The sequence below is a fragment of the Panicum virgatum genome, chromosome 1N, assembly GCF_016808335.1.
Source record: "Panicum virgatum strain AP13 chromosome 1N, P.virgatum_v5, whole genome shotgun sequence".
In the NCBI taxonomy this organism is placed as follows: domain Eukaryota; kingdom Viridiplantae; phylum Streptophyta; class Magnoliopsida; order Poales; family Poaceae; genus Panicum; species Panicum virgatum.
Window position 1 is genome coordinate 2173642 of NC_053145.1, and position 14882 is coordinate 2188523.

Here is a 14882-nt window from a genome sequence, read left to right on the forward strand (position 1 = left end):
CGCCGAGCGGGAGGAGGAGGAGGTCTGGGAGAACCACATGACCATGGGGGACCAAGTCGAGAAGGGCCTCTTCAAGGTTATTGATATCGTTTCGAAGGCGCTCCACACCTCCAGCGAGGTGAGCATTTTCGTTTGCCCATTCTCAGAATTACGAGCATGTTCTCGTCTTATGTTTCTTCACACACCTCCCCATTCGTAGCAACTATTGTCAATCTCGAGGGAGAAGAATGAGAAGTTGACGCGGCTGCAGTCTAGGGTGCACTAGCTTGGCCTGTGCAACAACACCGTGACCGCGCACCTGGAGGAGGCCAACGCGCGAGCTGACTAGGTGGAACCCCTGGAGGCGCGTTTCCGCGAACTGGAGCAGGAGCTGGCCCGAGCCACCGGTGAGCGCAACGCCCAGCGAGCCACAGCTGACCAGAAGCCCAGGAGGCCAAGGCGCGCGAGGTCGACCTGCGGCAAGCTAGAGCAGTGGTCGAGCGGAAGGAGCAGGCCCTCGAGGCGAAGGAGACCGAGCTCCAACGCGAGGAGGGCTGCTATCGCCACACTTACCGGGACTCTCCAGAAGAAGGACGCGGCCCTCGAGGAGAAGAGTGCAGTCCTCCAGAATGCGGAGGCTGCCCTCAAGGAGAAGGAGGACACCTTGTCCTCCATCCAGGAAGCCGTACGGGTCTAGGGGGAGGAGGTGCAGAAGAAGATCACAGGTAAGTGTTCGAAATTTCATTGTTGTTTGATTCGGGCTTGTCACGACTTATCTCGATCCCCCTGTCCAGAACTGAGGCAGAAGGTGGCGGACGAATCCGCGGCAAAGAAGGCTGCCAACATGGCGTTCACGGCTGTACAAGATGAATATGCCGAACTGAAGCAGACCGTCGTGGACGTGTGTCAGGAGCTCGAGGGGGCCAACGCTCAATCTGGTAGCTCGGTGGTCAGCCGCCTGCAAGCAATAGGTGGCCGGATCGCCGAGCTTGCCAAGAGCCCGTTCCGCCTTGGTGTCCTACGGGCCCTCGCCGTGGCCTCGACCCACTACCTCATGGACCTCGGGCAGGTGTCAAAGGGGTACGTCATCCCGAACGACGCCAGTCCGGAGGCTGCGTCGGCCATCATGGACGAAGCCGGCGCCACCGTCGAGGAGTTCGCCTCCGTGCTGACCGGGAGGCTCGAAACTGACATCCCCCCCATAGCCGAATTTGATGCCGTTGAAGACCCGCAAGGGGGGATCGTGACCTGTAGAAAGTCTGGGCCTTGGAGCCCATGTAAAATACTAGTCAGTACTTGTCATAATCATGCTTTCGGATTAGGAAAACTTGTTAATATAAATCGTCAGTGTGGCCCATCGAGGCCTTGTGCATTCGAGCCCTTGTTTTTTCTATTTTATTTCTGTGTTCTCGCATATGCTTTAGATAGGTTTTTGCGAGGGAGTTGCCATTCATAAACGACTTAGGCGTGGGGAGGTGAATGGAGATGCCGTATCCCGGAGGCGTATGCGGTCCCACGGCTCGGCCGATCCCGTTTCTTAGCCATTTACGCCTTGCGTCTTCCTTTCTAAGTGTGCGAGGGGCTTAGGCACAAAAAATTTCGAAAAAACATTGGCAATTTTGGGGACGTTCGGGGGTTCCCCCCGTAATAGCCCCCGAGGGAGGCTTGGCTTTGCCGAGGATAAAGCCAAGCGTACCTCAGTGTTCGTGCGCGTTCGAGCCCCCGAGGGTTCGGAGAGTTTCCCAAAGAATAAATAAGCGAAGCGTACTCTTTATTGCCTCGGGAATTTTAGAAGTACAAGTACAAACTTATATACAGAGAACTTGGAATTCTAAGGATAGAAGCGACGTAGCTGTTGTATGTTCCAAGCGTTAGTAAGGACTTCGCCGTCCTCGTTCGCCAACTTGTACGTGCCGGGCTTGAGCATCTCTGCGATGATGTACGGGCCTTCCCATGGCGGTGAAAGCTTGTGGTGTCCTTTGTTGTCCTGTCGAAGCCTCAGCACCAAGTCCCCTTTGTTGAGGTCTCAGCGTCGAACCTTCTGCGCTTGATACCTTCGTAGAGATTGCTGGTAACGCACGGACTATAGGAGTGCCACATCTCGAGCCTCATCCACTTGATCCAGCGAGTCCTCGCGGGCTTGCTGGTTCTGCTGCTCTTGATAAGCCTTGAGCCTCGGGGATCCGTATTCCAAGTCCGTGGGGAGGATGGCCTCGACGCCATAGACGAGGAAGAAGGGGGTAAAGCCCGTGGCTCTGCTTGGCGTTGTCCTCAGGCTCCAGATAACCGAGGGTAGATCTGTGAGCCACCTTCAGTCAAACTTGTTCAACTTATTGAAGATCCTCGGCTTGAGGCCCTGCAGGATCATGCCGTTGGCACGCTCTACTTGGCCATTCGTTTGTGGGTGTGCCACAGCCGACCAGTCCACTCGTATGTGGTAGTTGTCGCAGAATGCCAAGAACTTCTTGCCCGTGAACTGGGTGCTATTATCCGTGATGATCGAATTCGGGACCCCGAACCTGAAGACAATGTCAGTGAAAAACAGGACAGCTTGCTCAGACTTGATCTTGCCGATGGGTCGAGCCTCGATCAACTTGGAGAACTTGTCGATTGCCACCAGTAAGTGGGTGAAGCCCCCGGGCGCCTTCTGCAGCGGGCCGACGAGGTCCAATCCTCACACGGCAAACGACCACGTGATGGGGATGGTCTGCAGAGTGTGGGCTGGGAGGTGTGTCTTTCGGGCGTAGAATTGGCAGCCGTCGCAGGTCTGCACGACGTTAGTGGCGTCAGCGACAGCGGTGGGCCAGTAGAAGCCCTGTCGAAATGCGTTGCCCACGAGGGTGCGCGGCGCGGAGTGGTGACCGCAGATGCCAGCGTGGATGTCACAAATCAGCTCCTTGCCCTCGGGGATGGGGATGCATCGTTGCAGAATGCCCGAGGGACTGCGCTTGTACAGCTCATCGTCGATCAAGATGAAAGACTTGGCCCGCCTAGCGATGCGCCGTGCCTGAGCGCGATCGGAGAGTAGGACCCCTCGAATCATCCAGTCGAGGTACTGGGTGCGCCAGTCTCGCGGAGGCGGGGCCTCATCGATCTCCATTGCTTCAGCCTCGTCCATCGAGGAGGTTTCGAAGTCGGTGTCCATGGCCTCGGACTCCTCTGTCGAGGGGTCCTTGGCCGATGGCTCGATGGCTGCAGCCCCCGAGGGTCCGAGTGCTGCTCCGACGGCTTCCGCAGGGTTCTTGAAGTCGACGGATGGTTTGGCGATGTCGCGGGCGCAGATGTTCGGGGGAACGGTGGTCCGCCCGGACGCGATCTTGGCCAGCTGGTCCGCTTCCTCGTTGCACTTGCGCGCAACATGGTTGAGCTCGAGCCCATCGAACATATCTTTGAGGCGGCGCACTGCATTGCAGTACACCTCCATCTTCTCGTCATGGCAGCTTGCCTCCTTCATCACCTAGTCGATGATGAGTTGGGAGTCTTCCCGGACGTCAAGATGCTTGATGCCGAGTTCGATGGTGATGCGGAGGCCACTGAGAAGGGCCTCGTACTCCGCCATGTTGTTTGACGCTGGGAAATGCAAACGTACCATGTACCTCATGTGCTCCCCGAGGGGTGAGACGAAAAGCAGGCCCGCGCCTGCGCCGGTCTTCATTACCGACCTGTCGAAGTACATGAGCCAGCATTCCGCTTGAATCTGGGGTGGGGGTAGCTGAGTGTCGGTCCACTCAGCTATGAAGTCTGCCAAGATCTGGGACTTGACCGCCTTGCGAGCTGCATAGGTGAGGGTCTCGCCCATCAACTCCACTGACCATTTGGCCATCCTACCCGTGACCTCCCGGTTGTGGACTATCTCCTCGAGAGGGAAGGATGAGACCATGGTGACGGGGTGAGCCTCGAAGTAGTGGCGCAGCTTGCGCCGAGCTAGGATCACTGCGTAGAGCAGCTTCTGGATATGTGGATACCGTGTCTTGGTCTCAGACAACACCTCGCTGATGAAGTACACCGGCCTTTGGACGGGCAGAGCGTGTCCCTCCTCTTGTCATTCCACAACGATGGCTGCGCTGATGACCTGAGTCGTGGCTGCCACGTATAGGTAGAGGGGCTCGCCTTCCACTAGCCGTGTTAAGATTGGAGCGCTTGTGAGCGACGCCTTCAGTTTATCGAGGGCCTCCTGGGCCTCGGGGGTCCATGTGAAGCGTTCGGACTTCTGCAGGAGTCGATACAGAGGCAAGCCTTTCTCGCCGAGGTGCGAGATGAACCGGCTGAGAGACGCTAGGCATCCCATAACCTTCTGTACCCCCTTTAGGTCTCGAATCGGTCCCATCCGAGTGATGGCCGAGACTTTCTCAGGGTTGGGTTCAATGGCCCGCTGGGAGATGATGAAACCCAAGAGCATACCTCAAGGGACTCCGAACACGCACTTCTCGGGGTTGAGCTTAACCCCCTTAGCCCTAAGGCAATCGAACGCGATCCGGAGATTGGCTACCAGGTTGTCCGCCTTCCTGGATTTTACCACGATGTCGTCGACATATTCCTCTACGGTCCGCCCTATATGATCCCTAAACACGTGGAGCATGCATCGCTGGTACGTAGCTCCAGCGTTTCTAAGGCCAAAGGGCATCGTGACGTAGCAATACATATCGAAAGAAGTGATAAAAGAAGTAGTTTCATCTTGATTTGGTGGTAACCGGAATACGCATCAAGGAAAGATAAAAGTTCGCATCCCATAGTTGAATCAACAATTTGATCAATACGTGGCAAAGGTAAGGGAACTTTAGGACATGCTTTATTTAAACTAGTATTGTCTACACACATCCTCCATTTCCCACTTTTTTTCTTTACTAGTACAAGATTGGCTAGCCACTCGGGATGGAATACCTCCTTGATGAATCCGGCCTCCAAAAGCTTGTGCACCTCCTCACCAATCACGCGCCGCTTGAGCTCGTCGAAGCGCCGCAGGCGTTGCTTGACTGGCTTGGAGTTAGGCAGGATATCAAGGGAGTGCTCGGCGACCTCCCTCGGGATGCCAGGCATGTCCGAGGGGCTCCACGCAAAGATGTCAGCATTGGCGCGGAGAAAGTCGACGAGCACCACTTCATATTTGCTGTCGAGGGTGGCGCTGATCTTCAGCGTCTTGTCGTTGGAGGTCTTTGGGTCGAGGGGGACGTCCTTGGTTCCCTCGGCAGGCTCGAAGGTGCCCGCGTTCCACTGCTTGGAGTCCATGGCCTCCTCGGCCATCCCTTAAAGCTGCGCGGTGAGGGCCTCGTCGAGCGCCAGAGCCTCGGCGTGCTCGATGCACTCGACGTCGCACTCGTAGGCATGCTCGAACGAGGAACCGACAGTGATGACACCTATCGGGCCCGGCATCTTCAGCTTGAGGTAGGTGTAGTTGGGGATGGCCATGAACTTGGCGTAGCATGGACGGCCAAGGATGGCATGGTAGGCTCCCCGGAACCCCACCACCTCGAAGGTGAGCACTTCCTTGCGGAAGTTGGCCGCCGTGCCGAAGCAGACGGGCAGATTGATCTGGCCGAGAGGTTGGACTCGCCTCCCCGGCGCAACATCGTGGAATGGCGACTTGCTGGTACGGAGCTTGTCTAGTACGATCCCCATGAGCTCCAAGGTGTGGGCGTACATGATGTTGAGGCTGCTGCCTCCGTCCATGAGCACCTTGGAGAAGCGGGTGTTGCCGATGATAGGGTCGACAACAAGTGGGTACTGTCCCGGTTGCGGGACGTAGTCGGGGTGGTCCTCGCGGCCGAAGGAAATGGTGTCCTCCGACCAGTCGAGGTAGGATGGTGTGGCCTTGGTGATGGAAAAAACCTATCGGCGCTTGCGCTTGCGCTGCCGGGAGGTCATGTTTGTCATCGGCCCTCCAAAGACGAAGAAGGCGTTCTCCACTGGGGGGGACCCGTGGTCTTCACCCTTGTCGCCAGTGTCCTTCTTCTTGTCTGCATTGTGATTCGCGATGCGGTTGTAGTACATCTTGAGCATCTTGCACTGCTCGAGAGTGTGGTTAACCGAGCCCTTGTGGTCGGGGCACGGCTTCTTGAACATGTCAGCGAACAGGCCACCACCGCCTCGAGGGTTGCATCGTGGACCTTTGCAGTCTGGGGAGGCGACGCGGGCCTCGTCGGAGTCCTCCGCCTGCTCCTGCCCGTGCTGGTTCGGTGGGGCCGGCTTCTTTCCTTTCTTCCCCCGCCTTTGCCTTTTAGCGGGGGCCTTGGTCTTGTTGCTGCCCTCTGCGGGCGCATCCTCCTTACGCTTGTTCGCCTTGCCGTCAAAGATGGCACCAATTGCCTCCTCGCCGGCGGCGTAGTTGGTGGCGGCATCAAACAACTCGTTGGTGGTGGCGGGGCGGCTTCGCGCAAGCTTGTGCACCAGGCTTCTGCACGTCGTGCCTTCAAGGAAGGTGTTGATGACCTCGACGTGGGTGACACTGGGAGCTCGGTGCATTGCTTGGAGAAGCGCCGCACGTAGTCGCGCAGGGACTCGTTGGGCTTCTGCCGATAGTTCTTGAGGTCTTAGGAGTTTCCAGGGCGCACGTAAGTGCCCTGGAAGTTGCCCACGAAGATCTTGACTAGGTCGGCCCAGTCGTAGATCTGATCCGCGGGCAGGTGATCGAGCCACGTTCGGGTGGCGTCGGCAAGGTGAAGGGGAAGGATACGGATGATGATGGCGTCATCCGTCGCGCCGCCCAGCTGGCATGCCAGGCAGTAGTCGTTGAGCCAGACCACGGGGTCCGTCTCTCCAGAGTACTTGACGAGGGTGGTTGGTTGTTGAAACCGTGGGGGGAGGGAGCGGTACGAATCTCCCGGCTGAACACACGGATGTCCGGAGGCTCCGGCGACTGGCGTCACTCCCCTGTCGTGTTCGGGGTCGAAACGGCCACCCGTCGAGGGTACTGCCTCCCATTGATGATGTTGCGGGCATCACCGTCATCGGCGTGCCCGCGCGTGTCGCAGAGGCGCTCCTTCGCACGAGTCCTCTTGACGTGTTCGTGCACCGTGGGTGCCCTTGCTTCGTTGACCGCGGCTGCCATGCCTTTTTCACCCGGGGGAGTGTGTACCGAGGCCTCACGGCCTTGGTGCGCCGCTCCCCCGGCCTTCGAAGCCGCCAATCGCATGCGAAATGCAGAGCTCTCAGCTTGCTGCACCGCAGCCTGCTCGACGAGCATCTTTTCCTCGTTGCGCAGGTTGCGTCCCTTAGTCGTAGAGGGCTCCAGCATGGCCTGGAGTAGGTAGGCTGCGGCGACGAGCTTGTCGCTGGCCTTCTTCAGCTTCAGCAATTTGTCACCATCGGCCAGGATCCGCTCCCGGGCGACTCGTCCCGCTGCCTGAGCTCGCGCACCACGCATGGTGCGCTCCTACTCAAGCACGGTTCGTAGTAGTCGTGTCTGCTGACGTTCCTCCTCGAGCTTCTTCTCAAGCTCCGCGAGTTGATCCAGGTATGCCTGTCGTGACGCCGAGCTTGCGGAAGCAGCAGGGTTTGTAGGGGGCATTGCCCCCTGGTTTGCTGGCGGGGGTACCACCACCTGGTTCACAGGTGGAGTGCCCCCACGACACCCGTTGTCACCCGACGCTTCCTCGTCGGCTCCGTCCGCCAGCTCCACCATGAAGCATTCCCGAGTGGGACCGTAATCCCCCTCCTGGAGTCCTCGAAGCAGGTGAGGCAGTAAGCCGCCGCAAGCTGGAACGAGAGGAAGGCGGCGGGGTTACGGACCCCGGAGTAGTTGTTGACGCTCACTAACAACCATTTCCAAGCATCAACTTAATCAGAAAATCATGAGAGTTTGCATTTCTTACACGCACTTATATTTAATAAAGTCCCTAAACCACACTTTACATTTTAGAATATGCAATTTGTGTTTTTGAGCTAATATGCAGGTTGCAAGCACACTTTGGCCCAGCAGAAAAACACAGAAAATATCAGAGCGTTGATTCAGGCTCAAATAGACCAAGTGTAGCCCATGAACCGAAGCAAAATGAGTCAAGACAGGCCAACCCCAGCGTGGATCAGACAAGGAGGCCCAGACAAGCCCAACCCCCTGCAGTTGGGGGCGGTTGGCGGCCAGGGCAGGCCGGCCGACCTATAGGTCGGCCGGCCAAGCCCGTGGGCCCCACCACCTCAACTTTGCCACGTGTCGCCTCCCTGCTGCTCCTCTAGGTCGGTTTGGGGTGCTGCGGCCGGTGGCTCCCTCCTATAAATACAAGGGGGGTAGAGATTGAGAACACACAAACACACACACACACACCCCACACTTCACTCACCTCTCTTGCATTCCTTGCATAGTCTTTAGGCTTAGTGGAGTTTAGGAGAAGTCTAGGAGTCATCGAGTCACCGGAGTTGCTCGAGAGTCTGGTATGGGTTCATCTCTAGCTCTCTCTTGTAATATTTGGTCGTATGTAATAGAATTAGAATATCTGCTTGAAGTATATTCTGAGTTATCGGGTATATGCTTCTTGTCATGGTTGCATTATTATTCAATGCTTGCATTGCATAATTGCCCTGTGCTGGAGATAGTTAGTCTTTTGTTCTTAGAACTCTATCAACTGTTCCAGTATTCGTATGATTGCTCTAGTGTGATATCTGTCCATCCGGAGGGTGGGGGCTCCGCACGGGACATTAGAGTATCCCTTACTAGTGTAGACATGGTGTCTAGATTAGCTAAGAGTTGCTGGATGTCAACTATACCCATGGTTTGTAGAGGTAGCCGGCAGGTGGTGACAACCCTGTCCGAGCCTTTTAGTAATCCTCCACGTTCGGTATGGGGGGTAGGAGGTACATAAAGTCGCCGGAGTGTACGGGCTCCTCCCGTTACTTTGATAGCGATCTCCCTGTTGTGTAGTTTAATATCTGACAAGCTAACTAATGAGAAAGTGTAGATATAGCTAGCCTAGCACAGCTGACTCGAGCTCTGACTTTTACCTTGCTCCCGGCCTTAAGCAATCTTTATTCTTTTATCCAAGAGAGTAGTCGTGTGTGTGTCACACTACCTCCTACCATGTTATTATCTTACCCCTGTTTATGCATGAGAATATCCAATCTAGATAGAGCACATCAACTAATCTATATACTCTCTCTCTCATCGCCTTGCCTGCGGAAATTTAAATAACACCCCGGTATACTCCCGAGTAAAATGCTACAGCGGTATTCTGTGCGCTTGCGGATTTATTCGTGGTTCATGAAATACTGCTACCCCAAACTTGGCGTCTGTGGGCCTCATCGCCAGGTGACGTTGGTAGGCGCCAACAAGCATTTTTGGCGTCGTTGCTGGGGAAGGCACAGAGTGGAATATATAGACAAAGTTGTGAACAAAATCGAAATTGGTATTCGCATGCTAAACAGGCTAACTTGGCTTTGTTTTCTTGTCTTTGTTGATATGAAAACAGGGTAGTGTATGATCGGTTTCGACTTGCCGCAAAACTTTCATTCCGATCTAGAGTCACTTTTGAGGAGGACGCGAGCTCGTCTCGTATCACCTCGGAGATCACTCCCGGCAGTTGATCCAGTCATCACATCGTCATCAGCTCCTAGAGCTATGGCCCAGAAAACACTCCGTGATTCCTCTGCTCCGTTTGCTAGCCAGGTCCCAACCGGACCCGAGGTTAACACCGGAGGAGAAAATTTCGAGATCAAGATGGGTCTCATTACGATGGTGCAGGCCAGCCCATTCTGTGGCAAGGCCAATGAGGATGCCAGCGCTCATCTCCAGCAGTTCCTGGAGCTCTGCAGTACTTTTGTTATCAAGGGTGTATCACAAGATGCAGTTCGGCTCCGTCTATTTTTGTTCTCCCTCTTGGGGAGAGCGAAACAATGGTTTTATGCTAACAAGGCTGTTGTGGATGCTTGGGACAAATGTGCCAAGGCGTTAGTCTTGAAGTTCTTCTCGACGGGCAAAACCAATGCTCTTCGTGGTCGGATTTCGAACTTCCAGCAGGCATCAACTGAGTCAATTCCGGAAGCTTGGGAGAGGCTTCAGAGTACATTCTGGCATGTCCGCACCATGGAATGGATAATTGGCTCATTCTACAGAACTTCTACAACGGGTTGACACAGTCATCCCGTGATCATATAGATGCCGCTGCGGGTTGAGCTTTCTTCTCGCTGACCACTGAAAGAGCTACATCATTGATCGAGAAGATGGTTTCCAACCAAGGTTGGAGTGATGATAGTCTCCAACCACGCCAGCGAGGTATGCACTCCGTCAAGGAGGCTGACATTCTCGCTATGAAGATTGATCTCCTCCTCAAGAAATTTGAGGATTATTCCCAAGATAAGGCTCAGATGCAAACACTTCAAGCCTTGGAAGCTCGCATGACGTGCGAGGTCTGCGGGGATGTTGGACATTCAGGCGACAATTGCCTAGAAACCCAAGAAGAAGCTCTATTCCTCAATGGCATCAATGGGTTTCGTCCACAAGGAGGTCAGGAGTGGAATCAACCACGCCCATATTACCAAGGAGGTAATGGGAATTCGAATTCTTTCGGTCCTAACCAGCCTACCTTGAGAGATCTTGTCTACGGCCAAGTGAAGATCAATGAGTCCCTTCAGAAGAAGTTGGCCGCTATGGACAAATCTATGGAGACTATCCATGCCAAGATGGACGGATTCTCCACAATTATGAAGAACCAGCTGAGTTTCAACAAGGCACTAGAAACTCAATTGGCTCAATTAGCTGCTACTACACCTGCTGCTGAACTAGGGAAGATCCTGGGGCAACCCGAGTCTACTCTAGAAAGTGTGAATGTCATCAATGCTATGTGGAAAGAGCCCCTTAGCAGGACACCCCTCAGCTATGCGGAGAATCTCACACACCCAAGAAGAGGTGTGTGGGGTAAGTTAGCAGCCACAATAAGAGAAGATCCCGGAACCCCAGTGATCAGCTGCTCAATCTTTGATTACGAATTTGATCACGCCCTTTGTGACCTTGGAGCTAGTGTCAACATCATGCCCAAGGTAACTTTCAAGAAGTTAGGCTATCCATCAGTTTTCCCTACCACTATGTGTGTTCAGCTGGCAGACTCCACAATAAGATATCCAGAAGGAGTTGTGGAAAGGTTAATGGTAAAAGTCAAGAATACCTACATATTGGTGGATTTCGTAGTCCTTGATATGGAAGGAGATCTTGGAATCCCGCTCATACTTGGGCGACCATTCCTCAAGGATACAAATGTCAGGATTGATGTGGGGAGAGGAAGAATCAGCCTCTGAATCATGGGAAAGACCATGAAATTTAAGTTCCAAAATAAGAGAGAGGTATTTCTGATTCATGAGGATAGTGGGAAACAAGGGCTATGGGCAGAGCCCGGTTGGGATGATCAAGACTATCGCCCCTCTTCCAAGCCAGCTTGGGAGGATTGGGAAATTCATACTCCACCAACCGAGCTAGTGGAAGATGATCAGAAGATCCCTGATTTCATCACTGATACAGTATGGGAAGATCTGAAGATTGTCTATCCAGCATCCAAGGATCCTGTTCCTGCGCCGCCTACGCCACCAAAGAAGACCAAGAAGGTGTGGCGCAAGAAGAACAAGACGTCATCGACCGCTACTACTTCTCCAGGTACGGACAAAATGACATCAACCTAATCAGGTATGGAGAAAGGTCCTGCTTTTCGACCCTAACCAAGAGCTAGCTTGGGGGAGGTCCCCTCCCCTAAGTCAATTGTATCCCTTTTATTTGCTTTCAATAAAATTTGATAAAAACTTCTAAAAACAAAACAAAAATTTACTGCTTTATTTTCCTTTTCTATGATGCGTGGTAAGAATATTTTAACTCCCTTTTTATAAGTTGAAAGGATGAGTTTTGCTTTGCTTTATCATGTCTGTTGTGCCTAGTTTGAAAATAAAAGTTCTCTTAAGTTTATGTTCGTTGGTTACACAAATATCTTGCCAATAAACCTGAAAGTTCCGTGGGATGCATATGCTTGATCCGAGTCTAAGTTGTTGTGAGTTTAGATATGGTAAATAAGGTTTTGCAAGCTTGTTCTAGTAATGCTTGAAGTCTAGAGTTGCTTTTCAAAAATAAAATTAAAAAGGCAAGTTCCCCAGCGATATGCAATGTCCTACCAGAGCCGTATGTCATACTCCATAAAAAAATCCTTATACATATGCTGCTTGATGTTCTGTTGAGTTTTGTCAAATTGGGTGACCCTAGTGAGATACTCTTCATGCTTTCTCGATCATAAGCACGTACACGTCCCATCCATTTGCTATATTCCTGCACTGGGAATTAGTACTACCATCCATTCCACATTAATAAATGCTAAATGTCTCGGTGATTTCTCTCATAGAATATCCCTAAAATAAAATTTAGATTATGGTTGCCCCAAAAAGAAGAAAAAAGATGGCATGCCAAAGAAGCATGACCCAAAAAAGAGAGAGAAAAAGAGATAATCATGTCTCAAAAAAAAGAAGAGAGAGAGACAGGGATGATTCGAGAGAGAAAAGCCATTACCTCAAGGAGTAAGCCATATTCATCCATCCATCCATCCACTCGTACACTTGCACCTTTTGATCGAGACTGTATGACTTGTTTCTCCATGGATCCTCTCTTTGGCTTTACAATAAATAGAATACAAGTGTACCCTGTTCTTATCCTACCTTGAGCACCACAAAGGCTTGTAGTAGTAGGAAAGATCAAAGGTAAACACTGCCCTGGTAAGGAAATACAAGATGAGTGCCTCGAGAGAGTTATCCTAGGAGATTTTCCATGTTTCTAAAAAAAATCTTTCAAAAACGTCTCTCCAGATGGATTGCGGATCTATGAACAAGTAAGTATTACTTTATGCACCGTTCTAAATCTCAGCAGCCCAAGACAAGTAGACAGCTGAAAAGCCCCATGAGGGAGTAAGGTAATTGAGCAAAGATATGCTAACCAACTTATTTGAGCTTAAAGATGAATCTCTTTGCTTCAGACTATGACATGACAGGTAAGGTACGAGTCAAAGTGATTTTTCTGATTAACAACCTGATTTGTCCTACTTTGCTCGGGACGAGCAAAGGATAGCTTGGGGGATCTTGTTGACGCTCACTAACGACCATTTCCAGGCGTCAACTTGATCAGAAAATCATGAGAGTTTGCATTTCTTACACGCACTTATATTCAATAAAGTCCCTAAACCACACTTTACCTTTTAGAATATGCAAGTTATGTTTTTGAGCTAATATGCAAGTTGCAAGCACACTTTGGCCCAGCAAAAAAACACAGAAAATATCAGAGCATCGATTCAGGCTCAAATGGACCAAGTGTAGCCTAAGAACCGAAGCAAAACGAGTCAAGACAGGCCAACCCCAGCGTGGATTAGACAAGGAGGCCCAGACAAGCCCAACCCCCAGCAGTTGGGGGCGGTTGGCGGCCAGAGCAGGCCGGCCGACCTATAGGTCGGCCGACCAGGCCTGTGGGCCCCACCGCCTCAACTTTGCCATGTGTCACTCCCTGCTGCTCCTCTAGGTCGGTTTGGGGTGCTGCGGCCGGTGGCTCCCTCCTATAAATACAAGGGGGGGGGGGTAGAGAATGAGAACACACACACACACCACACTTCACTCACCTCTCTTGCATTCCTTGCATAGTCTTTAGGCTTAGTGGAGTTTGGGAGAAGTCTAGGAGTCATCGAGTCGCCGGAGTTGCTCGAGAGTCTGGTATGGGTTCATCTCTAGCTCTCTTTTGTAATATTCGGTCGTATGTAATAGAATTAGACTATGGTTACCGATATCTGCTTAAAGTATATTCTGAGTTATCGGGTATATGCTTCTTGTCATGGTTGCATTATTATTCAATGCTTGCATTGCATAATTGCCCTATGCTGGAGATAGTTAGTCTTTTGTTCTTAGAACTCTATCAACTGTTCCAGTATTCGTATGATTGCTCTAGAGTGATGTCTGTCCATCCGGAGGGTGGGGGCTCCGCGCGGGACATTAGAGTATCCCTTACTAGTGTAGACATGGTGTCTAGATTAGCTAAGAGTTGCTGGATGTCAACTATACCCACGGTTTGTATAGGTAGCCGGCAGGTGGTGACAGCCCTGTCCGAGCCTTTTAGTAATCCTCCACGTTCGGTATGGGGGGTAGGAGGTACATAAAGTCGCCGGGGTGTATGGGCTCCTCCCGTTACTTCGATAGCGATCTCCCTGTTGTGTAGTTTAATCTCTGACAAGCTAACTAATGAAAAAGTGTAGATATAGCTAGCCTAGCACATCTGACTCGAGCTCTGACTTTTACCTTGCTCCCGGCCTTAAGCAATCTTTATTCTTTTATCCAAGAGAGTAGTCGTGTGTGTGTGTCACACTACCTCCTACCATGTTATTATCTTACCCCTGTTTATGCATGAGAATATCCAATCTAGATAGAGCTCACCAACAAATCTATATACTCTCTCACTCATCGCCTTCCCTGCGGAAATATAAATGACACCCCGGTATACTCCCGGGTAAAATGCTGCAGCGGTATTCCGTGCGTTTGTGGATTTATTCGTGGTTCATGAAATACTGCTACCCCAAACTTGGCGTCTGCGGGTGTCATCGCCAGGTGAAGTTGGTAGACGCCAACACTCTGCGGCCTCCTCGGTCGTGAAGTTGTCTATGAAGAAGTTGATCTCGTCGGCGATCGAGACCGCCGTCTCGGGGTAGGAGTCGTCAGGGGATGACGCGATGAGGTTGCGGATCGCGAGGAGGTGGTGACCCGACAGATCCTCGTACTCGGTGAAGTTGGTGCTGGCTGAAGAGGCGTAGGCGGCGGCGTTGTCAGACCCGGGGGCAGCGGGACTGCTTATAGGCATAGAATGTTCTAGAGTAAGGGATAGCTCATGGATGTACCTTACCTCTTTTTGTAACTACCCGAATAGGCATAGAACTAGCTGCAGTACAAGGAAACTACCCGATCGTGTTGTAGTAGGACTC